Genomic DNA, 26,305 nt, shown 5'->3' on the forward strand with positions numbered 1-26,305 from the left:
GCAGAAACTCAAGAGAACCCAACAGCTGTCGAATGGAAATAATGCTGTGCTGGTTCTTAAAATTCTTGGTTTGTTTGGTTTTTTTTTCCACATCCAAAAGTTGTGAGGTCAAATTGCTGAGTGTTCCCGCCGTCCCAGACAAAGCCTCGAGATGATGTTTATTTAGTAAATATTACAGAAAATATATTTTGACTGGCTAGTTGGAGCGTTTAATATTCTTCTTCCAACTTTTTCTTTTCATTTCAAGTGATTTGCGTTTTTGGGTTTCCTGGATCATAGACTCTGACATGCAAACCGATATAGGATGTTTAAGGGGGACACACACACAGGGAGGCAGCTCTACAGAGGAGGAAAAGGCAGGGCCGCGGATGGTTTAAGTTGAGCAGCCAAGACCTTGCAGCAGAGTCCTTTATAGAGAGAGCATCTGCAAAATTAAAGTGGCCTGTTAGGCTTTCCCATACTGAATCAAAAGCCTGAAACACAAAACATTCCACTCTGATCTACTTCTGTGTCCCTTACTCACCTGACCTGGCCTGGTGATGGGGAGAAAGTGTTTTGTAGTCTCCAATTGGTTTCTAAACTGTTTCCTGGACACCATGGGGGCTCTCTGGTGGACTCAGGGGCCCCACAGATCTCTGCAAAAGCTTGCTGCTGAAGGCCATTTCATTTCTCCTTCAGGGCAGATTTTAGTTTTTAGCGTGAGAAAAAGTCAGTGCGTGCCTGAATGAGAAAGAACGGCATGTGAGCGTCTGAGGTTTGCAGGGCTGAGTCCTGCTCTGCACTGGTAGGGCATGGATATTTACTGTGAGACTTGCTTACTATTTGAAGGCCATTTTATTTTAAAGGTCATTGGGGGGAGACTCCCGGAATCAACAGTTTGAGAAACTCGGTCATATCTACAATCTTATAGGGGGAGGACAGCAGAGAACTGTTGGACTTTAACATACCTGTTGGTGAAAAAGATGTTTTTGTCCTACAGATGGAGAGAACATTCATTCACTGCGTTAACCAAGTTTGGAGTAAGCCATCTTCTTCTTGTCAGCCTTAAGTCTTCAAAGTCTAAGGTCAAACGACCAGATAGAACATTGCTTCCTAAATTAGTCAGGTCCAGCCAGTTTTAAAAATAATTTATAGATGTGGAATAATGTATATATTTTTGGATTATTTTTCTGCACTCATTACAACACACTACCGAATTGTGAAGAAACCAGTAGATATTTCAGGATGGCTTCAGGTTGTATGACTTCAATACTGAAGCTTGCTCTAGTTTGCATCCTCAGTGGAATTACAGTTTGACTGAAGAGTGGCCATACAGGCTCCTTCCTGTTCTGAGTATTTTGTGGTAGCTGTTGGTTTTCTGTCTTTTTTGTTTTGTTTTGTTGGGCAGGGGTAGGGATACTGTGTTCTGCAAGACTGTGAAACCCTTAGGAGGTGTGGACTGGCTGGTGACTGTTTGAAGATGGTTCGTAGACCTTCCCAACTGGGCCCTGGGTTCACGATGCTATCTGCTTCCTGGACAGCCAGCTGCCCTGTGAATAGCTTCCGACTATGCTCTGCTCTCCCATGGTCTTGCCCAGGCACATGAGCCGAGAAATGGCACAGCTACGCTTTTGAAACCTAGGGCTAAAATCGACCCCCTGGCCCCAAGAAATTTTTCTATTGGCTATTTTGTCTGAAAGTAATGGAGACGCTTAAAACAAGGCCTCTTCAGGACTGTAATCATCAAACCACCCTGTTGCAAGTTTGTCTGAATTCTGCCATAAAGCAGTGGTAAATAGCTTCTGAAATACATGTGGTTTTAGGGATCCCCAGAAGAGGAATTTCTGAGATATTCTGTCTAGGGGACATGAAGGGACACTAATGACTCAACCACAGCCAACACGCTCAGGTTTCCTATCCGTGTTTTACTTCACTGCCATTCCAGGGTACGTGTTCATCGGCTTCCATAAAGTTTGTTGTGTTTCCATGTGAGCTTGGGTCTGAAAACTCTCAGCATGTGTCTAGATAGCTTAGAAAAGCTCATTAAATATAAATTTAATATCTTTGCCCATCAATCGCGTATACAACCCTGGGGAAGAGACAGGCTTCCAACACACAGCATTTAGCTTCCTCCCAGGTGTCCTGGTTCATTTTTATGCCTTTTATGGAATTTTTATATTATTATCATTTTGGGGGGTTGTTTCTTTGAAAAAAAAAAACCTCAGGAATGAGGACTCACTTGTCTACTTCAACTGACTGTGCATAATTATATTTTGAATGGGACTCGTTTTAACATTTGAGAATCTCAAATCTTGTCTTTGGAAAGTTCAAAAGAGCCGACTGGTTACCGGGTGGCATTTAAGGAGCAGAGTTTTCATAGACATCATAATGTATAGTCCCTCCTGTTCCGCTGTGAATGCAAGTGTTTAAAGACATCTCAGTGGGAAAGAACTGTCAGGGTGAAAAGCCAAGAGTGAAATGGTTTCTTCAGATGATTTAGCAAATCTCTAGAGAAGGATTTGTCTTAAGAACCCTTTGCAGAAGTTAAGCACAGCAGCTATCAGGGCCTAAGCAGCTAAACTGTCTCAGAAGAGCTGGAAAATTATTCTCTAGCTGGACTGAGTCGGCGACCTGTTTGCCCTGCAAATATTTGTTGAGGATCAGCACTCTTGATTCGAAGAGCATGAGTGAGGGGGTGCGTGCATGCGTATGCATGCATGTGTGTGTGTGCGTGCATGCGTGCATGTGTGTGTGTGTGTGTGTGTGTGTGTGTGCGCGTGTGTGTGTGTGTGTGTGCAAGTGCATGTGTCCAGTTTGGAAGATAGTGAATTTGCCAAGCATTAATAAGCCCTGAAGACAGCCTGCAGAACGTCTTGCTATGTGGTAATCCTCCATCTTGTCATTTGCTGGTAGAGTCTGGAACCATTAACTCATTGCCTTATGCACTGACCCTTCCTCCCCAAACTCAACTTTACTAAAAACTTAATGTCTACATCTGAAATTCTGAAGATAGATTTTTTAATATAGGCACCCATTGCCAGAGGACCTTAGTAGGCAGTGTGACTTCATATACTATTAAGAGTGTTTTAAAATGTCCTCAGTCTGAGAAAGTGTATGTGATTGATAAAAGGGGCCGCAAATCTCCCTTGTTCTTGTCCATCCAATTTAGGCCACATCTATATATATCCTGTTTCACTGCCTCCTGGCTTTCCACCCCCCCCCACCAGACGTCATAGGCTAGAATAAATCTTACACTCAGCATCAAAAGTTATGACAGATGTCACCAGCTGTTACGCATTAGAGTGTCCTAATTTCAGGCAAAGTGTTGGAAGAACTAGTTCCATAAATATAAATCAGGATCATCACCACGGAACATGAGGTGAACAAGGCTAGCTTGTGGTGCACATTTATTTATTTATTTTTTCTGGGAAATATATTTAAATTTTTCTGTTTATTTGCCCGGTGGTGTTTTCTCTCTTTGTTTACATTTATTTCAATTCCATGCAATTACATGTATTTAATTAACCTTCATTCCTAGAAGCTGGATGGGATTTCCAGTGTGAGGAGTGTAGAATCCGAGCCCGTCGTCCTTGTATACTGGTGCTATGCTATTGGGATAAATATAGTACCATCATAGTTTCATATCATAAAGTGGGCATTGTGACGCTTGGGGCGTGGGATGGGACAGGTAAAGTGGTACCCACATTGCTCTTGCCATGGCTGCCTTAATCTGATATAACTGTAGTATCACTAGATTCTCATTTACAGCTTACTTTATTTTTTAGAAAACTGCACCAATTCCTCTTATAAACAAATCAGTTTGAAATTTCTAAGGGTTTCGAGTCATTTCATAGAAAAAGGAGATGGGCCTTTGTTCTGATCTTAGGTTTTGGAAGAAAGGCTGTAGAGATATAAGATCTCCTTGGAGGCTTAATATAGGATCAATTTCTTGTTAATGATTCATGGAAATTAGAGATAAAATGCGTATGTTTTATTGACAGGCTTGCGAAGGTTTCAATCTACATCTGTTTAATTATCCTTTTAATAAATTTTTCAAATCCTCTGAGTAAATTGTCATGACAGGGAGTTACACTGATTTGCCTCTTAATAACGGCATCCTAAAGCCCGAACTTGCCCTTCAAGTATTACGTTGTGTATCGACATATGATGGAAAAAAGCTTAGATATGTGAAAGTTTCATCGTTCCTTCCCCGCCATCCTCCAGCCCCTCGTGCTTCTGGGCCAGCAAGGTTCGGCTGGGGGCTGATTGATTGCATTAGCATAGCTAATAAATTACCCATCAGAGTGTCCGTTGGTTTCCCAATGCGTAGACTGCAGAAGCCAATGGGCCCCATGTGACCTTACCAGTGCCAATGCTCACCAGGTTAGGAGAGCTTCTGCCACAGGAGCTCAGGGATTTCTGTGAGAGTTTGGGGAATCCAAACCTGGGGCCTCATGCTTGACTGGCAAGCTTTTTTAACAACAGATCTATCACTCTAGTCCTGAGCTAGGCCTTTCTGATAATGGGGGCAATGTGTTGTGGCACAAGGTATAGCTGATCTCCCTAGTTTTGATTTTCCAGACCTTTCCATTCTGTTGTGTTTCACATCAGTAGGAATCTGAATTATGATAGTTTCCTCTCATAGATCTGTAAATATGCAGCATCTAGGTGAGGGGAGATTTACATAATGGTGTTTGGGACACTTATCTCTCGCTTTAAATTAATAAACTAACACTGAAGAGATTGACTTGTTAAAGGGTAATTTTTAGTTTTTGTCTTTTTTTTCTTTCTTAAAAGGTCGGGACACTGATTTTGTATTTAGAAGACTATATTTTTTTCTTGCTCTTTCGATGTGACTGACCTGAAACTTGCTGTGTAGATCAGGCTAGTTTTGAACTCACAGAGATCTCCTGTCTCTGCCTCTCAAATCCTGGGATTAAAGGTGTGTGTCATCATGCATGGCCCTCTCAGGAAACATTTTTTTTTCCTTTTTTTATCCAATCTTTATTAAATTGGGTATTTCTTATTTACATTTCAAATGTTATTCCCTTTCCTGGTTTCCATGCCAACATCCCCTAACCCCTCCCCCTCCCATTCTATGTGGGTGTGCCCCTCCCAACCCTCCCCCATTACCTCCCTCCCCCTAAGAATTCCATTCAACTCTTTGATCTGCTGCTCCTGTGCTGTGTATCCATCACCTTGTGCCAACCTCCATTTTTGTCATTGTCCTTTTTAGTCTTCTGAGCTTTATGCTTGCCCCTGAATTGTGGGACAGTTTTCTGAAGCATTTGCTGAGTAGCCTTGTCCACAATGCTGTACTGCTTCTCTGTGCCTTCAGTGTAGGCTCTGATTATTGCTGTCTTTCCATTTTCTCCTCTCAGGAACCTTTACTCGTTTCAGGGATACAGTGTCATTTTGAGTTCTATTAAAACCATACACTCAAAATAACTTCTCCCATGCACCGTTGTCTTTCTGAGGAGGACACATATTTTGCTCATGTATGGGAGCATATGTGGCTGTGTTTTCCAGAGGGTGAAAATTACAATGCCACCTTTCAGGGATGCTACTGCATGCTCATCAAATTGCTGTCTTTGTGAAAGAAGAGTTTAAGAATGTCAAGAGCGTGGGCTATGGCGACAGAGCCAAAGGAAGGACCAAGATGCTGCGATTGGTTTGCCAGTGTGTTTCCTTACTTACTGTGGAAAAGTTAGTCTCTTCTAAGTGGTAGCCATGTATGATGCCAGTGAAAGCCAGGCAGCTTCTGGGTAGGATGAAAAAATAAAGAGATTAATGTTAGTGTCTTTATTAGTTTTGGAGTTTTACACACACACACACACACACACACACACACACACACACACACAATCACCTGAGTCCTAGTGTTGCTTATATGTGTATGTGTTTAGAGCTGTCCACTTGGGATTGGATACCACATGAAAGGGCCTGACTCTAGAGAAGACTGCATCTTCCCCTCTCAGCAGTGATTGTCACAGAGCAATGGGCTCTCTCGAGACTTCCCTTTATGTCTTGGCCCATCAGTTAGTATTGTCTTTGAGCTGGTCTTGTGTAGGTGACTATATTGTTGAGATTTTGTGGATGTAGCTTCTGTATTATCGGGATAAGATACTGTCACGTCAGGTCTCTCTCTCCTACTGTCTTTCCTTAGTTGTTTCCTGAGCCTTAAATGTAGGAACTGCATTGGAGGCTTATCAGTTGGTGTTGTGTACCCAATGATGTTTTTCTCTGAATTTTAACCAGTTATGCATTCTGCAAAAAAAATAAAAATTCTGCTTTTATTATGTTCTTATATACCTCCTCATCCTCCCTAATCACTTCCAACCCCCACAATACTACATAGGTGAGACAATTAGAGGGAAAACGGGGTGTTGGTCTCTTTAGGCTACTTCCTACTGAATGGGCAAGTCCAATTTTCATCTTGTCAGGATATCCCCAACTTCTTGTCTCTTTTCTCCCAACCACCAGCAACAGCAGGAGCAGGGGCAGGGACCAGCAAGAAGATCACCACGACTTCTTCCTCTCTTCCTCCTACTCTTCCTCTCTTCCTCCTTCTTCAGAAGCCCCCTATTTCTGGGTTCTAGCATTTTTACCCTCTCCAGAACCCTCAGAATTCAGCATCTACAGATGGCAGAATACGCCCCAGCCAGAGCACACCAGAGGCAAAGTCAGCTGCTGTAGATAATCTGAAGTAGCCCCTATCTCATACCTGGGATTAGAACCAAAATGGTCTTACATAAAATAACTGGGTCTTTTAAGAACCCAGAACTCTCACTACACTCCATCTGCCGTAAAAAGAAGCTTTGTTAATGAGGGTCAAGAGCTATGCATATACATGGATATCTGGATGGTTATGTACAATGAAGTTAGATACACTAGTTTAGGGAAGTGATACTAGTAGTTTCTTCTTTAGGGTCCATAGCCTTATCAGTCATGGGTAGTTATCAAGAGTTATAGTACCGGGCATGCATTCTCTTGTATTAGGTGTACCTTAAGTTCAATTTGATGGCTATTGGTTAATCTGCAAATGTAAGTGCTACTCCCACACTCTGGGAGGTAGCTTCGTTTGCTGGGCATCGTTGTGGTTCATAAGCCTTTGGGTATGGGAGGACTACGGGTTGCTTTGTCACTTTCTCAGCTTTTATATCACCTTAGGATACTTTGAGATCTAGTACACGGGGAGGAGTCCTTCATGTCAGTCCCAGATCAATTCTTGCATGTGTATGTCCAGTTCAGGGTGTCTTCAACAATCGGGTCTTACTGGCAAGTTCTGAGAAAGGACTGAGGGCAATGACAAGAAGCTCTATTGTTTTGGGAGTATCTTCGGCCCTCTTGACCAACAACAAGGGAAGTTTCCCATACCTGGGTCTGGGGATCTTGTTAGAAAGTTTATGGCTCTTAGGGAAACACTATCGTCCCATGTTGTACCATTTAAAATGTAGTATTCACTAAATGTAATGTTTTCTATTATATTAATATATATTTTATGTATTAAGTTGTATTCACATATATTAGATGTAGGTATGCTTACATTTATGTACATATATTAATATGTTAATACATATTTTATATATTAAATTCTATTCACTTATATTAAATGTGTGTATGCTTACACATATGCATGTATTTTTATGGAAACATAACTTAGCCTGTGTCCCTATGGCTTTTTCAAACGTCCTTATTATTCCCCCTCCCTCTGCCTTGCTCTTCCTGTCTTCCCCCATCCTCAGTTAAAGCGCCCCCTGGCATTTTCCTATTTCCTGTTTTAGAGCACTGATTCTAGTTGGTCATTTCAGTGGACTGCAGAATGTAGAGTTTAGACTTTCAGGTGCCGAAGTTTGTGTTTCACACAGTATCAAATATTTCATGGTATAAATTCGTGTCTGAAAACTGTATATATTTCAGGCGCACAGCGTGACTTGACATATGTGTGTACACTAACATGCAGACTGCGGTCCAGTCAGTGACTACAGCTGTCTCCTCACAGTAGTCTTTTTGTGTATGGTGGCAGCTTTACTTGAAACACCTTTCCTTAAGAGCTTTCCATGTACAGCACAGTGTCGTCCCTTGTAGCCACCGGGCATTCTTGGGCTCTCCAGGCTTCCTCAGCCTGCAGTCATCCTCCATTGCTTTGAGACTCTGATGAACATCTCCCTTTCGGGTTCTTTTGTCCAATAATACCAAAATATATTTAGAAATGTAGCATTTTATACATGTATTGAAATATCTGACTGTACCTAGTCAATATGTGGAATTTCTGAACCATTTAAAAATAATAACATACTTATAGGAAAGATGGAAAAAAATGCACCAAATGTTAGAAAAAAAAAGTTATGATGGTTTCCAGTTATTGCCAGCAGTAGTCGAATGCTTATCTATTGTGATAGAGATGTAGGATTTACCGCCTGGGTGAAATCTACTTTTTGCTATGCTTCAGGCTCCTTGCTATGGTTTTCAGTCTAAGAGAAAGGAGTTCCTCAGGAGGATCTCTTGCAAATTTGCAGTGATTAGGAGGAGGGTGTACAGCAACCGGATGATGAGGTATTCATTCAATTCCTATGTCCTCGGTCACTTTGCAAGTGGTGTCTGAAGCAGCAGAGTGGAGGCATCTTCCTTAGGTGTTTTTACAAAGAAGGTTAATTTGGAAAGGGTATCTGGCACTTCGCTCATTGGTACCCCCCTTACCTCAGTATGCTTTTATTTTCAGTGGGGAGAGATGATGTTGAGACTATGAACCAGCTGTTCCTGAGATATAGTGATGAACCTGCACAATGTTCAGAGAACGTAAAATAATATAAATTTTATGTGGTGGCAAATTACTCCCAGGTGTACTGACTGACCCTTTGCAGGGAAAGGAATGCAAGTCAGCACGTGTTTCTGTAATAAGTCACTCTGGTGATTAATGAACACAGGTTCCCCTCATTCCCCCATGACCAGCTGATGATCAGGACACCACGGCAGTGAACCTCAAGGGACGCTATGACTTATTTATCTTCTTCACCCTGGCTACCACCAAATATAAACAGCAGTCTTAGATAATGAATAAGGGTGAAATCCCTGAGCCTTGGCTACAGTGAGACACTGGGGGAAAGACAAGCTCAGTGTACAGACAATTTATCACCTCTAACAGCAGAGAAAAATTAGCCCAGACAGAAAACAGACTATATAGATTTAGAGTTGGTAATGAAGGAAAAATCTGGACGCTGGGTACTTTAATGGCAGAAACAGATGGTAATGTTTCAATTATATATATGTATATATATACATATATATATGTATATATAAGTGTGTATATATATGTATGTATATATGTATGTGTGTACAACATATACCAATATGTATAAAAAATTGTCGTCCCAGTAGTGACAACTTTAATACCAACACTTGTCCTTACTAGCAGGACTCAGAGGCAGGAGCAGGAGATCTCTGACTCTGTATAGTGAGTTTTAGGTCAGCCAGGATTTTATAGTGTGACCTTGTAGAAAACCACCACCAAAGGTCTCCGTGGAGGTTTCCTTTGTTTTTCCAGTCTTGAAGGTATCTTATGAAGGAGTAATTTTGTGAACACTTCAGTGAAGTCTGACTATTTAACAGTTTGATATTTCATGAAAAAGTCCATTTTATCCCATGGGATGAATTAGATAACCATATTCTTATTTTTCTGTGTACCTACATGGGATCTGTGAAACTGTGGTGTATGGACATAATCATGTTTTGTAATGATGAAAATAATGTGTTATATGAAGACTCAGTGCAGTGTGATGGCGAAGCTGCCCTCCATTTGTAGGACGGAGCTCATGCAGGCTTGGAATACTTGGAGAAGTGCTTGGTAACACTCAAATAAGTTATATGCAAATTACAAATATGCTAATTTTAAGTTTGTATTGGCTCTTGCTAGCCCAATTATTTCTCTCAAATATCCACCCTAATATGCTCTGATTTCTGCTCATATTCTTTCTGTTTTCCAACTGCCTAGAAGATAAAGTTTCAAGTGCTTGATTGTTTAAAGTCTGTGTGGGCCTGTCTCCCCTTCATTACAGTTCTCAGCTTGAATCATTTTACTCATCATCCCAGGCACAAAACCCTTCTCTTTCTGATCCCCTCTCCAGGATTATCACCACCTCACCAAGCCTTGCTGTGCTTCAGATGTGTCCTGTGATCACGGCTCTGCCTATTCTTCTTGCTGGGGGCAAACTCCTCTCTTCTCTCTACTAACAACTCTCCGTCTAATTCTCTGCTGTGATGAGTGGGGACACCATACTAACAATTCATTTGCTTATATTCTCTTTGCTCTGAAAGCTCTGATCACAGTACGTTGTTTTGAAGGCCATCTCCCTGTATCGAGAGCTTTGGAGGGTGCAGAGGTCCTGTCAGTCAAAGAGGCACGCCCGTGACTTTAGATGGAAAAACTTGCTCCTAAGTAGAAAAGTACTTGGTGATAGATCGCCTCACTCGAATGTCCCCAGACACAGAAGCCACCCTATGGATACTGTACTGAAGCCATTCTCTCACTTGGTGGCATGCTCCTGGCTGACTGGCCTACTGGCTGATTGGCTGGCATTTTTAGGCAACTTTACAAGTTTTTGTTCTTATAGTTTTTTTTTTTCTCTAAATTTAGTTGGGAATGAGATGAACAGAAAACAGCAGCTTCTCTTATAAGAAACTGAAACCAAACTTAGGTTAAATAATTCTTTATTTAATATCAACTCTGATCACATCTGAAGCTACCAGGAACATTTTAGTTTCTGTAAGTCTGCTTTAGTAATGGGTGAGGGTTGCCAGAGAGAGAGAGAGAGAGAGAGAGAGAGAGAGAGAGAGAAGGAGAGAAGGGGAGAGGGGGGAGAGAGAAAAGGGGAGAGAGAGAGGAGGTCGAGAGAGAGAGAGAGAGAGAGAGAGAGAGAGAGAGAGAGAGAGAGAGAGAGAGAAAGAAGAAGTTTTGGGGCTTTGAACTCTGTTTATGAGTTTGTATGAATAGCACTATGCTATTATTGAAGTTGGCTCGAAATCAAGCTTCTACCAGTTGATTTGGCATAGCCATCCTCAAGGTGAGACTCTCTTCAATTTTAAAACCCAGGGTCTTTAAAATGTGTTTTAACTTTGTTTATTCTTTAAAAATTTCATGTATGCAATGTTTCGGTCATATCTATTCCGAACTCCGCCCTCACACTTCCTCTAAGAATCCACCCCCACCCCAATCCTCTACTTTTTTTCTCCTCACTTCATGTCAGGCAAACAAAGACTGTGCTGCATTCAGTGCCGCCCGTCGGTGCGTGAGTGTGTGAGTGTCTGGTCCTCTCTGGTTTGCTTTTGCAGTAAGTGGTCAGCACAGACCCGAGTCAGTTTTCCTTGGTTCCTGTTTTAGAGCAATGGTATCTGCCAGTTTAGATTTGGGTGCTTTAGGTAACTCTCATGGAACTCTATAAAGATACTGATTTTCTGGCAGAGTTTTCCTGCCCCTGCAGAGGATTCTTGTGTATCAGTTCTCAAAGGAAAAAGTAACAAAGCGACCACTAGTCCTACTTTTGAACCACAACAATACCCAGCAAACAAAAGAATCTCCCGGAGTGCAATAGTAGCCCTTACATTTACAGAGTAACCAACAACCACCCTCAAGTTTTTCACAGTAGACTTTAATTTTTAAAAATGAACTCCCAGTTTGGCAAAAACTATTAGGAAGACATATATAACTTACATGAATTGTTTATTTGACGGTTTTATGCCCCCTTTAGTACTTTGATTAGAAGATGTAAAGTTACGTCATGAAAACTACTGAAAGATGAATGGCAAAGGGAAACTGGATGGGAAGAGCTCAGTGGGCAGAAAGGGCAAACCCAGCAATGTTAAATGCTTGAAGGTCACTTACCGTAGTTCTCAGTTACGAGTCTGTTGGTGAAGAACAAGGTGTACTGGCTGGTTTTGTGTGTCAACTTGACACAAGCCGAAGTTATCACAAAGGAACCTCCTTTGAGGGTATACCTCCGTGAGATCCAGCTGTAAGGCATTTTCTCAATTAGTGATCAAGGAGGGGAGGGGCCAGCCCATTATGGGTGGTGCTGTCCCTGGGCTGGTGGTCCTGGGTTCTATAAGAAAGCAAGCTGACCAAGCCAGGGGAAGCAAGCCAGTAAGTAGCATCCCTCAATGTCCTCTGCATCAACTCCTGCTTCCTGACCTGCTTGAGTTCCAGTCCTGACTTCCTTTGGTGATGAACAACTAAGTGGAAGTGTGAGCTGAGTAAACCCTCTCCTCCCCCCAACTTGCTTTCTTGTGCAGGAATAGAAACCCTGACTGAGACACAAGGCAACAACACCTCTTACACAGACAGACTGCCGTTAGCAAATGATCGAGACTAGGGAGATAAAGCCAATCTGTGGATTTAATGGTCTAAAACAGAATTGAACTTCGAGGTCAGCACTTAGATATTCGAGGGACGTGTTTATGGCTTTATCACATTGAGGCAAAAATTACTTAATGTACAAAGAAAGACTTTTTTCATTTTAAAATGAAGTATTTTTATACTTTTGAGACAAGGTGCTATCATTTCTTCCTAGCTGGCCTGGAACTGGCTATGCAAACCAGGCTGGTTTTTAAACTTACAGAGATTCTCTTGTCTCTGCCTTTGGAGTGCAGGGATTAAAAGCAAGCTACCATGCCCAGGTGAAAACAACTTTTAATTTCACAACAGATATTCTTATATGTGCTTTTTAAAAACACATTGTTATTGTCTGTTAGATTTGTTGGTTCAGCTTACCCCAGCATACAAATACAAGGAGGCTTCTCCCCCATGCAATAAAGACATGTTTTGTCAGTGTGTGCTCTCTTATGACATCTGTGTTAAGAAGGGCTTCGTTCAGGAGCTCTGTAGATGAGATAGATGACAAGGAGTCACATACATGTTTGCCCAAGCCACAACTTCACAATGCTGATTCCTCAGCCCTAACATCAGAGATTTTCTTTCTCAATGACTAGAATAGAACCATAATGTCAGTATTTCTTAAAAGTTCCCGAGATAATCCTATCCCAGGCAAGTTCAAGGCCTTTTATGTGGTTTCAGTTAGTACCTGGGCCTTTCAAACCAGAAGTATAAATGCTTTGTAACAGCAATAGTTTCTAACGGCAGAGCATTTAGGATGGATTCATGTTAAATGGAGAGAAGATTTACTGGAGCATTCTAATAGAAACCTCAGCGTTGGCTATTTCTGTGAATAAATAGAAAAAGATAAAACTACAATGCATAAAGCTATATTAAACCGCATTACACTAGTGTATATTCTTGCTGAAGTAATCATACAGATTAGAAATTATGCACATAAAACAATTACAGACTCATAGAGCCCATATAAGTGGCTTTTATTAAACATATAACAAATGCGTATTTTTAAAAACATACAGGTTACAAAACACCCTTTTAATTAAATGTTTAAGCAATTCACTGCCTTGTGGATGGCACGTGTTTGCACAAGGACGGCAACAGTATCGCGTTCCTTCTCCCCACCAGCTCCTCCCATCTCCACCCCAGACTGCATGCATCGGACGAGATAGGTATTGCCAGCTGACGCTTTCAGACTTATCTGTGTCAGTTATCTCTGGCAAATAAGCCGCCGCCATTTTCTGACTTGACATTAGAAGAAGGTGTTTCAGAATGCACTGTGGAGGTAAAAGGATTCTTCCATTTCTGAGTTACATGAAGCTGTCTTAGTCTGCTCGCCTCTTTTAACCTAGAGAATGTTGCTTTCCTGTAAGGTCAACTCCTGATTGGAGACTACAAAATATACGTACTCTAGCTGACTTGAAGATGATGTATTGATAGCTAACACGTTGTTCGTTTCTTTCTTTCTTCTTTAAAGTTTATAATGCGCAGCACAGTACCGTGTCTGCTATCCTAAGACCTTCGCTTCTGTAAAAACCCAGCCCCAGAATTTAAGTCGACTGACATAAAATTGCTTGGGGATCTTGCTGTTCGTTATTGTTAGATTCACAGATGAAGGAGAAGCCCGTGGATTCCTCCTGCCCATTCTTTGCAGGATGGGGTCAGCTTATCTTCAGGAAAACACCTGTCACTGCCTTTCCCTGGGAGGATTCACTCCGTGGTAGGACGCCTTGTGCCATGGGGAGGATGAGGGACGACTGAATGCCTGACTCCAGGTTTGTGGAGATGTAGTAATTGCTTTCCGGTGAAGCTTTGTATAACTTCAGTTTCTAGGGTTCTAGGAACCTGTAAATCAAATGTTCTCTACAGCAGGTGATGGACAGATCTGGGAAGCATTTAGTGTACTGTTCTTGGTACCATGTTCTTTGCTATTACCAGAAAAAAGGAAGTAATCAGCTTGATAGATTAAATGTATTTGCTCGTGGATTTAGAATAAGCGGACCCAGAGCATAGGATGGTAAGGGAAAAAAAAATCACAACCTTGCCAAGAAGCTTCTAGGTGAGGCCCAGGGAAGGATGTTTGATGGACAGGGGAAAAAAAACCACTTTTAACCTTGCCAAGAGCAGGAAAGTCACAGATTCATAAACTTGCATTGCTCTAAGCAATTTCATTTCTGTCTAGGGCAACCTGGTGGTTACAGAGGTGATGGTCCTGGGATGGCATGAATTTGAAAAGTAACAATGGAAGCAAAACTTGTTAAGCCACCAGTTAGACATTGTGTCATTTTTAAGGAGGAAAATGATAAATATAATTATTATTCGTGGTGCCCTAAAGTTTCCTACGAAGACGAGAAATCCACTGGGGTTTCACATATTGCTATACCGGCCTGCTAAATCAGTTTTGACAACTGTTAAAAGGCATTATCATCAGAAATAGGTCTGTATTCCACTCTCTGCCAAGTATATAAAACACTCAAGGCTTGGAGAGCATGTGACAAGAAGGGTTTCAGAGAAGTTATTGAAAGAGACAACTGGGGCTGGTGAAGGCATCACTCAGTGGAGAGGAGTCCTTGCTGTGCAAACGTGGGGACCTCAGTTCAAATTCTAGCACCCACCTGAGGAAGGTAGGCATGCCTCCAGGTGCTTGTAACCTCAGCATTGTAGGTGGTAGACAGGCGGGTCCTGGAGGCTGGCTGGTCTGCTGACCAAGCAGAAATACGGATTTCCAGTTCATCGACAGACCCCATCCCACAGGAATATGGTGGAAAGTGATAGAAGACACGTGATGTCTTCTGACCTTTTCATGCGTACATGCGCGTCTGGGTCCTTCCCCATATATAACCATAAAATCGTGTGTGAATATATATGCTGCACTAATAAATACGTGAGTACATTAAAGAAATAACCAAAGCTTGGTTCTGGCCACCCTTGGGGGAAGAGGGCTTTTGACTTAAACCTAAAGCCAATACCCAGAACACCTGTGAGAACTAAGCTGCTTTAGTTGTTCCTAAGCTTGGAAGCACTAGATAAAGGAGTTTGATATAAAGATCACATAGTTCAGCCAGCCTGTTACTCTAAGAGAAAAATGTCATCAAGAAAACACCTCTGCCAGGTTCCTGGAATGTTTTTGGAATTATGAGGACCAGTTGTGTTTAACTGAGGACTTGTATGTGGTCCTCCAGAACTTGCTAAGAGAAACCCAGCCACACTTGCCAGGAGGGAAATACAAAAACAGTGACCTGGGAATCTCAAGATTCGCTCTGGGGCTCAGCAGTACCCAGGCGTGACGGCTGGCTTTCCTTACTTACTTTGGGTCCTGTTTCCTTGTCTGTAAGTCAAGGCAGATGACTGCTTCTCATAGGCCTTGCCTTGCCTCTGCCTACTTGAACCAATTTTAATGGAATAATCATAAAATGCCATAGTACACGGACCTAGAAAGCACCACATTTTAAATGCTAGGACTGGGTTTTCTGTCTGTTCTTTGGAGGAGTTGACATTGAGACCTCCTCCTGAATCTTCTCTCTGGGGTGGAGTTAGGCACAAGGATTCTGCTGTGTCACATGAACTGAATGTGTGTTTTTTTTCTATATAAAATGTGAGCAGTGGGGCATTTCTGTTAGCTCTTTAGTCCAACAGCAAAATGGGCTGTCTGAAGTGGCAGTATGCGTCTGTCTACACCACAAAGGGTGGTTTTACCTACAAGTCAGTGATCTCTAAGACAGAGGGTCTGGCTCTGGTCATGTCTGTTTCCACTTTTTCCGCCCTGCCAGATGACCCCCTTCCTCACAGCGTTTGCTGTGATCCATATCGTAGCCCTAGGGGTTGTACCTGCTGTGTAGGCTTCTGGAACTGCAGAAGTCCGTGTTTAGCCACTAACCTCAAGGTTCTTTTCTTATGTTTCTGTCTCTGGGATTGTTGTATTTCAGCTGACATAGGTGATGCTAAAGATGAGGTTTAGCTTGAAGGCTGAGTGGACACTTAATGTACGCAAACCAGATTTATTCGTCAGAGGGTGAAAAGAAACCCACAGTTCCTCAGATTGGTTTCTGTGAGATACACAACAAGATTTGCGTGGCTTGGCTTTAAAAGATATATCTAAGTCATGTTTCTCCCTGTTTTCCCGAGTTCCTGGCTGCCCATTGCCTCCAGCTCTTGGCAACACAATCAGAAGTTAGACCCTCTCTAAAGGTGGGGATTCTTTACCTGCAAGATGGCTGGCTTCTTGAGAAATTTCAGGAAGGGAAAGTAGGTGATGGGAATTGTCACTGTGTTGAAGTCCCAGCTCCTGTGTGGTTGCTGCAGCTAGATGGTCCCTTAATTCTTCACGTTTCTCCCCTTGGCCAGTTTCCCCATTTCTGAAGAAGGGACTAACAGTTCCAAATTGCATGCAGGGCATTTAGAAGGAATTGGTTCTGCATCTCTAATTACCTTTATCTATTATGTGAGGATTTTACTCACTTTGCCAAATTGCACCGCTACAAAGCCCATTAGGGATTTTAAAAACCTGGATTAGTGTATGCTGCACATTTCGAAAGTTCAGTTATTAATTCATTTCTAGTGGAAAATTTTGTTCTAATTGTGGAAGCCTCGTGACTTTGGACGTTGGTCAAAGCTCTCAGCTGGCGAAGAACAACTTTAAACCATTGCATTTCTACTCCATTGTCATTCTTTCTGCAACCTAATTGAGAGAAATGCGACAGATAAAATGGAATATGTGTAAGGAGCACTAAGTAACTTCCGGCAAGCATGGAAATACCTCCAACCCGTGAAATACATTTTTTACTTCGTTCAGGTTCGGTTCTATCCATCATCCATCATTATGTCACATATAGATGTATGCTGAGTCCTCAATGTGATCTGCTTAACAGCTTTTAAATTATGCAATACAGTATGACTAGATATAGGCACAGGAGTTAGGCAGTTGGCTTAGTCAGTAAAGGCCTCATCCCCAGGGCTGTTGTCTGAGTTAGATTCTGAGAACCGGCATGGTTGAAGGAGACAACTTCAAATTGCCCTCTGGTTTCACACCAGTGGGATGGTCCCTGTTTGCCCACACGTATGCATGCAAATGTACGCAATACGTAAATGTATTTTTGAAAGGCTATTACAGAACACTTATGCCAAAAAATTTATGCTGCTAGGAATATGGTTCTGTGGGATAAAATGCTTGCTCTGAAAGGCTAAGAATGTGAGGATGACTTGCCAAGGATCTGGTAAAGCTGGATGTGGAAGTGTGGAAGCACATGTATGCGATTCCATTGTTCTTATGGTGAGATCACACATGGGGATAGGAGACTGTCCAGAACCTTGTGAGATGGCTACTATGGCAAGCACAAGAACTCACAGCAGCAACAACAACAAGAATGACTTGTCTAAAGGTAGAGGGTGAGGACTGACACCTATGGCTCTACTCTGACTTCTGGAAGCATTCTGTGGCACCTCTGTGTCCACCTTCACTGGGACTTATCGTACAAATTGTGTATATGTGTGCATCACACAAGTATATTTACAAAAATGGGGTGGGGGACCTTTGTAAGTCATGGAGAAACAAATGTATATAACAAATGTCTGTCAGTCAGACACTTACCATTTGTCTCATTCAGATGAATATAACTATGATTTTCCAGTTAACATAGGAAAGTACATTCACAGGTGTTTATCTTTTTAAGTCTTTCTGACGTTCCTCCAAACAGTAAGTTATTTAAAGCACTTTCTTTTTCTACATAGAAACAACCTCATGGGTACTCATAAAGTACTTGTTGGTTGTTGCATAGCCAATTAGGAGACTGAGCCTGGGGGAAGCCTACTTTCCCTGCTCTCTGTAATCATCTTTGGTTCCTTTCCCACTCTTTCAATAATCAGATTCCTCTTCTTAGTCAGCACCTCCTTCTACTTTCCTGTCTCTCTGTGTTCAGTGGTCATAGCTTTAGAGGAACTTTGGGATCTTTTGATCAGTGGCTAACAATGAAACAAACGTGTCTTCCTTCTCTACCAATTCTTCACTGTGTATAATTCCTCGGGGAGGAGTAGGGACTTTGGAGTCCTTCCCTTGTCTACAAGATGTTGGCAGGTTCAGGGCTTACACAGATACTGTGCAGGCAGTTATGGCAGCTGTGAGTTCTAGAGTGTGATAGCCATGCCATGGAAGTCAGCTACCCCCAGTGACAGCATTCATTGCCCTCCCTTCTGTTCTGAATGGTTTCCAAGGCCGTAGAGGCTATTAGCATTGTTGATGGATTTCCAACAGAACTAGATAGTCAGATCTGGTTGCTGAAGCCAGCATATCTTAGTCAAAGGACATAGAAAATCTGTTCCTAGAGTGTACTACAAACTTCCTCCTTGATGGCTGGCTCTCAAAATACCAGAAGACGCTGTGGAGGCTGCTATGGGAGAAAAGACATTAACAACCTTATGAGTTTTGAACCCTATGTGCAACAGTATCCCTGCTAGCTCCCCAAAATTGAGGCTATCAGTAACGATAGTAGTAAGTCTTTTAGGGGAACTATCACCCACTTTCTGGTGGAAATTGATGTCCACTTCAAAGGAAGGAGATCATGTCTGATATTGTAAACCCAACAAGCAGAGATGGCTGGGAGGTCGTAAGCGATAGTTGGGGGAATCCCTCTGTTGTTTTGCTACATGGACATATTGTTTCTGTCCGATCACCTTCTAAATACCTACAGTTATGTCTGGATGTTAGTGTTGCTGTCAGTTTTGTTCAGAGAAGTCTCCTTTTTGACATGGTCAGTAATGACTTCAGAGACTCCTAATCATGTAAAATTGATGACTGTGGAATTCAAAGCCATACATACATAGGACATATATGTTATCCCCTCCAAGGTGCAGGGTATGCTGTTGAATAAGATACTGAAGGTCTGTTCACCTTTGAGTACATGTTTGTATCCATTCTGCAGTCCATTCTGCAGAAGAGAGGCAGTCCATTTCCCTTGATGAAGCACTAAGGCATGGCAGTCTTCTCAGTGCGAGTCGGAGACAGGTGCTCAAAGGGAAAAGACAGCTGTGGACCAGGAGGAAGCACAAAATGAACGACTCTTCCACTTCTTTAAATTACCTCAAGTTTTGTTAGAATGAAAATGGAATACTTCAACTATAAATATTTTTATTTGCTTTTAAAAATTGTTTTTTTTCAGATTATAATATAAATTATACCATTTCCATCTTCCGTTCACTCTCTTTTATTGGTGCGGCCTGCTCTGTGCCAATTAATTATTGTAACATACACATACACATATGTGTAGATGTATATATTGCTCAGCATATAAATTTATTTACTTTAAAAAAAAGGCTTGTTTATATGGAAGAGTGTTCAAACATATTCATGCTCAATTTAAGCAGGGGCAGAAGAATTTCCTCATAAAACGAAGCAATAGCAATAGAGGATATTCTCGAGGATTATCAAGAACAATGTTGGGGAGATGTCTGTTTGCTCATATCAGATGTAAGGATTGGAGTCTCCTCCTTCAACCGTGAGATCAGAAGAAATAAGAGAAAAGCTAGCATTTAAGTAAAGGACAACTCTATTTTCATAAGTTACTTATGTTAATCCACTGGAAACTCGTGGAACCATTGGGGCTTCATAGTTAAGCAAGATACTGTGCCCATTATTGGAGGTCGAGCATGCCTTGTCAGGGGTCCCAGTAAGTGTCATGGAAGGCAGGGAAATGAACCATGAAGAGGTGAGAATGAAAACTCGCTTCAGCCAGACTTGGTCTGGATCAAACTTCCAGAGATTCTAATGCCTGTCCCTTTCTTATAAGCATATTCGAACACAGTCAGTTTTGGAAAAAGTTTTCCAGGCAACAATCATTTTAATTCACACAATATAGGTTAAGGTGTGCGTGCATAAGAAATCTTTTGCAAAACACATGTGCTCATGAAAATGGGTCATATGGTTTAAAGGTCTGGGATCTGGTGAGGTCTCTGACTCACTGGGGAGATGCACTGACACTCATTCAACTAATGTCTATTCAGACCGTTTCCAATAAATTATAACTATAAGGCACCATTGCAATAAATAATTGGTTCACAATTTCAAGTTATCAAGGGTAGATTTTTTTGCATAAATTTAGTGCATATATATCCAACATTTTCTCCAAAAGTCACCAACACTTTTCTCTCCCATCAGCAGTATGTAATGCCCCCTGATTTTTTTATTGTTTTCTTTGCTGTACCTATGATAATCAAGTCATACTGATTAGTTCCATTGACCCCTGCATTCCTTAAATAGATTTTCTCCAAATAAACTTTTGAATTTACCATCTTCATTTCTTTATTCACCAGTCTGTCTACTATCCGTCTCTGTCCGTGTCTGTCTTTGTCTGTGTCTGTCTTTGTCTCTGTTTCTCTGTTTCTCTGTCTATGTCTGTCTGTCTGTCTCTCTATGTCTCTGTCTCTGTCTTGTCTCTCTCTCTCTCTCTCTCTCCATATATATCCCCTCCACAAAGTATAAGTATAGAAGTCAAATAGAAGGAAAGAATTGACCCAGAAAACTGAACACATTGTTGTCCAAATTAAAAGTAGCAAGTAAGTTCCCACCACAGCCAATGAAATAAGCACCCTTGTTTTTTAAAGACCACACGAGTCTGTTTTAGGTAGCTTTTGCCCAGTTTCACCTTCAGCAACAATCTCTTGACACTGTACCTTTTTGGGAGCCGGCATTCATGCGACAAGTCACAGCTGTGATCACAGGCGGGTTTTGCTTGTCATTCCATGCCCTGGCCCTTCATAACTCCTTCTATCTTAGCAAGCTCCATCAGTCAAGCTCAAATGTCCAGAGCAAGTATGGATCTTGCTTACTCCTTGATGTTGTAAAAGTTCTTCATTCACACAGAACCTACTGCATTCTTTGACTTAAGGCAAACCCACGGTTTTTATTAAGTGTTGGAGGCACAAAGGTCTTTGTTCCCACAGATGACAAGGAAATTCAGAAATGTTAAACATGCAGAGTTTTCTCCACCAAGGGGGATATGTCTTGGTACTTCCCAGACGTCTAGCAGTGGATATTGTTAATAATAGTCTGAATAGACATTAGTTGAATGAGAGTCAGTGCATCTCCCCAGTGGAGAACTAAGCAGCTGAACACAGTTCAGGGGAACAAGTGACCTGAGCTCTTGCTTTTGAGTCATTAGGGAAGGATACCATGGTATTTGTTCAATGAAAGCAAAAGGATATATGGAAATACACATGTATATGCTAATTTGGAACAAAAAAGCACATGAACAAATAATCCAGAAGTCGGTGAGATAAACCCCTTCATAAAAGGTAGGTAGAGGAGAATGAGGCAGACTGAAGCAGTAGAGGTGAGAGCATACACCACTGCAGTTACGATTCTAGCAGGTAGATCTCAAAAGGTATTAACAAAGAAGGAGAAAAACTAACGATCTTAAGAATTTTGACTATGTCAGGATCATGAGCTATTGAATATTGCTCCAAATCCTCTGCGATTGATTATGAAGTATCAGTAGAAATGCCCCCTTGACCTGGGCATGTCTCTCAGTTGCTCCAGCACATGCTTAGCATACAAGAAGCCCTGGGCTGAATCACCATTGCAACATTGACCATCTATGGAGGAGTACACCTGTAATGGGAGCACTTAAGAGGTTGAGAGAGGAGGAGCAGAGGTGCAGGGCCATCATTGGCTCAGACAGTATGAGCCCAGTCTGGGCTACATCACAGCTCTCCTATAAAAGGCCATTTATTGAATGGCATGGGATACACTGCAAGAAATGATTGATATACGTGTGCTTTATTTCAGAATCCCCTACAATGTAGCAAATATCATTCTACTTCATAGACAAAGAAACCAATATTCAGAACAGCATTATCTGAAAGATAATACAAGACACAACTACAACTCATACATGTAACTAAAAAGCAATTGTAGAAGTCACTTTTGAAAAGGGTAGAAAGATATACTATGCTGGGTAATACATAATTTGGAAATTAATCTTGTCTAAAATATTATTTCAACCTGTAATCACCATAAACATTTTAATTCTTTTTTTTTTTTGTGTGTGGGTGTTAGTAAGTTTTGAAGTCTGTGCCTATCTTACGCAGAGAGCAATTCAGGTCACACGCTGTATTAGTTTTCTGTTGTTGTAATAAAAAACTCTGCCAAAAATATCAGTTAGAGACAAAAGGTTTATTCTGGTTTATAGTTGCAGAGCAGATGCAAAAAAGTGAGGCTGTCCTGTAAACCTTGAGGGGCACAAAGCACCACCACCTAAAGCATCTGAACCTCGCCCTAAAGCGTCATTACCTGGGGAGCAAATCTTCAAATGCAGGAGCCTATGGGGCGTTTCTCATCCAACCCATAGCAAATGCTAACGCGTCATTGGAAATACATATTTGATCTGTGTTTGCAGTTGACTGAAAGCTCATTGGAAACAATCGAATAACATGCTCTATGTGATCCAACATGCTTGAGAAATTTCCCCAATAACCAAAGGAGAACATCTACCGCTAAATTTAAATTTTAATTACTTGAAGTAAAATAAAACACGAGGTTCTATACTCCTCAATCACATTCGCTGCGTTCGATGTGCTCAGTGGCCATAGGTGGGCGGTGTCAGGCGGTTTGAGTTTAGAAATGAAAGTAAGCAATCGGATTTCTCACAGGGCAGTAAGCGCTGAGATTGAAGTTTCTCGACTTCGTTCCACACAACCAACCCTTTGCGATGGCAACTCCTACTCTGTGTGTGATGGTTCTGTTGCTTATCCAGTGCGTTAGCGAGGAGAGTTTCTGCAGCTGACCTTTCCAATTAGTATCCTTAAGCTGCTCGGAGGAGTGCCTCCACTTAGTGACCACCATGAGGCAGTTTCTTTTCTTTTTTTTTTTTTTTTATTAACTTGAGTATTTCTTATATACATTTCGAGTGTTATTCCCTTTCCCGGTTTCCGGTCAAACATCCCCCTCCCCCCTCCCCTTCCCTATGGGTGTTCCCCTCCCCACCCTCCCCCCATTGCCGCCCTCCCCCCAACACTCTAGTTCACTGGGGGTTCAGTCTTAGCAGGACCCAGGGCTTCCCCTTCCACTGGTGCTCTTACTAGGATATTCATTGCTACCTATGAGGTCAGAGTCCAGGATCAGTCCATGTATAGTCTTTAGGTAGTGGCTTAGTCCCTGGAAGCTCTGGTTGCTTGGCATTGTTGTACATATGGGGTCTCGAGCCCCTTCAAGCTCTTCCAGTTCTTTCTCTGATTCCTTCAACGGGGGTCCTATTCTCAGTTCAGTGGTTTGCTGCTGGCATTCGCCTCTGTATTTGCTGTATTCTGGCTGTGTCTCTCAGGAGCGATCTACATCTGGCTCCTGTCGGTCTGCACTTCTTTGCTTCATCCATCTTGTCTAATTGGGTGGCTGTATATGTATGGGCCACATGTGGGGCAGGCTCTGAATGGGTGTTCCTTCAGTCTCTGTTTTAATCTTTGCCTCTCTCTTCCCTGCCAAGGGTATTCTTGTTCCCCTTTTAGAGAAGGAGTGAAGCACTCACATTTTGATCATCCATCTTGAGTTTCATGTGTTCTAGGCATCTAGGGTAATTCAAGCATTTGGGCTAATAGCCGCTTATCAGTGAGTGCATACCATGTATGTCTTTCTGTGATTGGGGTACCTCACTCAGGATGATATTTTCCAGTTCCAACTATTTGCCTACGAATTTCATAAAGCCGTTGTTTTTGACAGCTGAGTAATATTCCATTGTGTAGATGTACCACATTTTCTGTATCCATTCCTCTGTTGAAGGGCATCTGGGTTCTTTCCAGCTTCTGGCTATTATACATAAGGCTGCGATGAACATAGTGGCGCATGTGTCTCCTGGTAGAGGAGGCTGACCTCAGAGAGCAGTGAGTAATAAACAGGTTTCTCAGTCTGAGATACTAGTCTTCCTCCTCACCATCGTGAGATGGAGGGAAAACGAAAAGGATCAGCTCGAATCCTTTCCTCTGGAGACTTGTTGGGTTGCACCAGGGCTCCCTGGCTTCCTCATTAACAGTCTGATTTGTGTGTCCTCTTCCTAGTGCTTTTAATTTTGTTTTTACATCTGGGGCTCTTTCCTGTTAAAAACATAAAGGCTATTAGACTGCAATTCTCCCGGGACTCACATTGATCTCCCCATGAAAAGCTGTAACTTCTAAAACAAAGAGATCCTAGACAGAAATCCTCTGGGTATCAGGGGAATTGGCATAGACCTGGTTCTTCAGCCCCTTCATCATCTTGAAAAATATTTTGATTATTAATGATAACCGGCAGAACGCAAACACACTGGCCTTACTTCTCAGCTCTGTGACACACAGCTGTTTAAGTGGAGACTTTCTTAATACACATTTGCATTTTTTTTGACAGCAGGTTTTTCTCTACTTAAGTAAAGGAAAATCTGTTGAAGACAGAAGTCTTTTCTTAAGTTTGTGCACTTCTTTCAGGAATGGCAGATTGTTTTTGCAGAGGGGAGGAGAAACAGGTTGAAGAAAGAAGATGGAATGATGTGCATCAATTTTAGCTTATTTGATAGTAACTTAATCTGTGTCAGACAAAGTCAAATGAATTACAACCTGAAAGGGAATGAATTCTTTTTTTTTTTTTTCGGGGCTGGGGATCGAACCCAGGACCTTGCGCTTCTTAGGCAAGTGCTCTACCACTGAGCCAAATCCCCAACCCCGAATTCTTAATGAAAATTATTAGGGCACGCCACCTGTCTACGTGTGTGTATACGTACGTGTATACGTGTGTGTGCACGTATATTTGTGTGCATGTATATGGGTGTGTGTGTGTGTGTGTGTGTGTGTGTGTGTGTGTATGTGCACGTGCGTATGTGTCCTGTTTCTTAGCAAAAATCTGTTTAACCCAGATAAAAAGAAAAAAGCAGGAAGAGTGATCATTAAAAGGCTGTGGTAATTTTCTAAGGCAGTGTTGTTTTTCTCTTTAGTTTCCCCGTATGAAATGTTGGATGCAAATTATATGGGGTAAAATAATTGTTCCCTCCCTGAACTATAGTCGCAGGGTGACCTATTGCATTTGCTCTATTTACTGTGTCTGCGGCATAATTATGAAGACTTAGCTGCTCTCCCAAATAGTTACAGATGTGGGAGAAAAATAAATTACTTTTGCATGCTAGCCCTGGACATCGTGCTGCTGTAATATAATGTAATCGGCCACGAACAAAGGGAAGTTATTATATTCATTTATATTAGTTTGAAAGCTGCAGAAATGTATTCTGTTATTTTAGGCTGAAGAACGGAAGTGGCGCCAGTGGTGACCGCCTCTCTCTGATCATCTAGCTGTACCCTGAAGGTCGTCTTTAGAAGTGGGGCATTTCAGCCTCTTCATTGGGCTTACTCAACTTCAGTGCGTGCCGTGACATATTTGAGGATGGGAGAGAGGGCGCGTATTCGTCCTATGTGACTCCAGATGGGAGAAATAGGAATGACAGATATAGCTGACAGGCTGATTTTAGCTGAATGTAAAGATGAGATCTCTTAGGACTACCTCAAGGTACACCCTTGTGTCTGGGAGCTGCTGAGAGCTAAGTGGATTTCCTTTTATCCGTAGGTCTTGTCTTGAAGAACCTTTCCCTTCTATTCCAGATTCATGAGCTCAGCCCTTTGGAAGGAGAAAATACTATGACTCTGGGAAACTTCTCCATATTTCAACTCACACACACTCACTCACACCCATATCAACATTCTTTTCTCTCTCTCTCTCTCTCTCTCTCTCTCTCTCTCTCTCTCTCTCTCTGTCTCTCTCTCTCCCCTTGTTCCCCTCCCTCTCCCTCCCTTTCTCAATCCCTTCCTCCCTCTCTTTTTGTAACACACACACACACATACACACACACACACACACACACACAGAGGATAATGCTTCTCTTCTAAACATTGAGAAATTTATCACATATCCCTATATTGTTTCATAACATAAATTTGCTCGAACTA

General features: G+C 41.9%; 2 protein-coding genes and 1 non-coding gene across 8 annotated transcripts in view; 2 read left to right on the forward strand and 1 right to left on the reverse strand.

Moving 5' to 3' along the window:
• The window catches only part of Erich1 (glutamate-rich 1), a gene marked incomplete at its 5' end in the record, with an annotated part of 52,793,804 nt that overhangs the window by 40,119,905 nt on the left and 12,647,594 nt on the right, over nucleotides 1-26,305 (forward strand).
• Unc5d (unc-5 netrin receptor D) overlaps nucleotides 1-26,305 on the forward strand; it is a 546,654-nt gene that overhangs the window by 37,915 nt on the left and 482,434 nt on the right. The gene's annotated exons all lie outside the window — the stretch shown is intronic.
• Nucleotides 24,958-25,038, reverse strand: Trnal-aag8 (transfer RNA leucine (anticodon AAG) 8). The gene has a single exon. It is a non-coding gene; the product is annotated as a tRNA-Leu (tRNA).

This window comes from Rattus norvegicus, chromosome 16 (assembly GCF_021556685.1).
Source record: "Rattus norvegicus strain SHRSP/BbbUtx chromosome 16, alternate assembly SHRSP_T2T, whole genome shotgun sequence".
Taxonomy (NCBI): domain Eukaryota; kingdom Metazoa; phylum Chordata; class Mammalia; order Rodentia; family Muridae; genus Rattus; species Rattus norvegicus.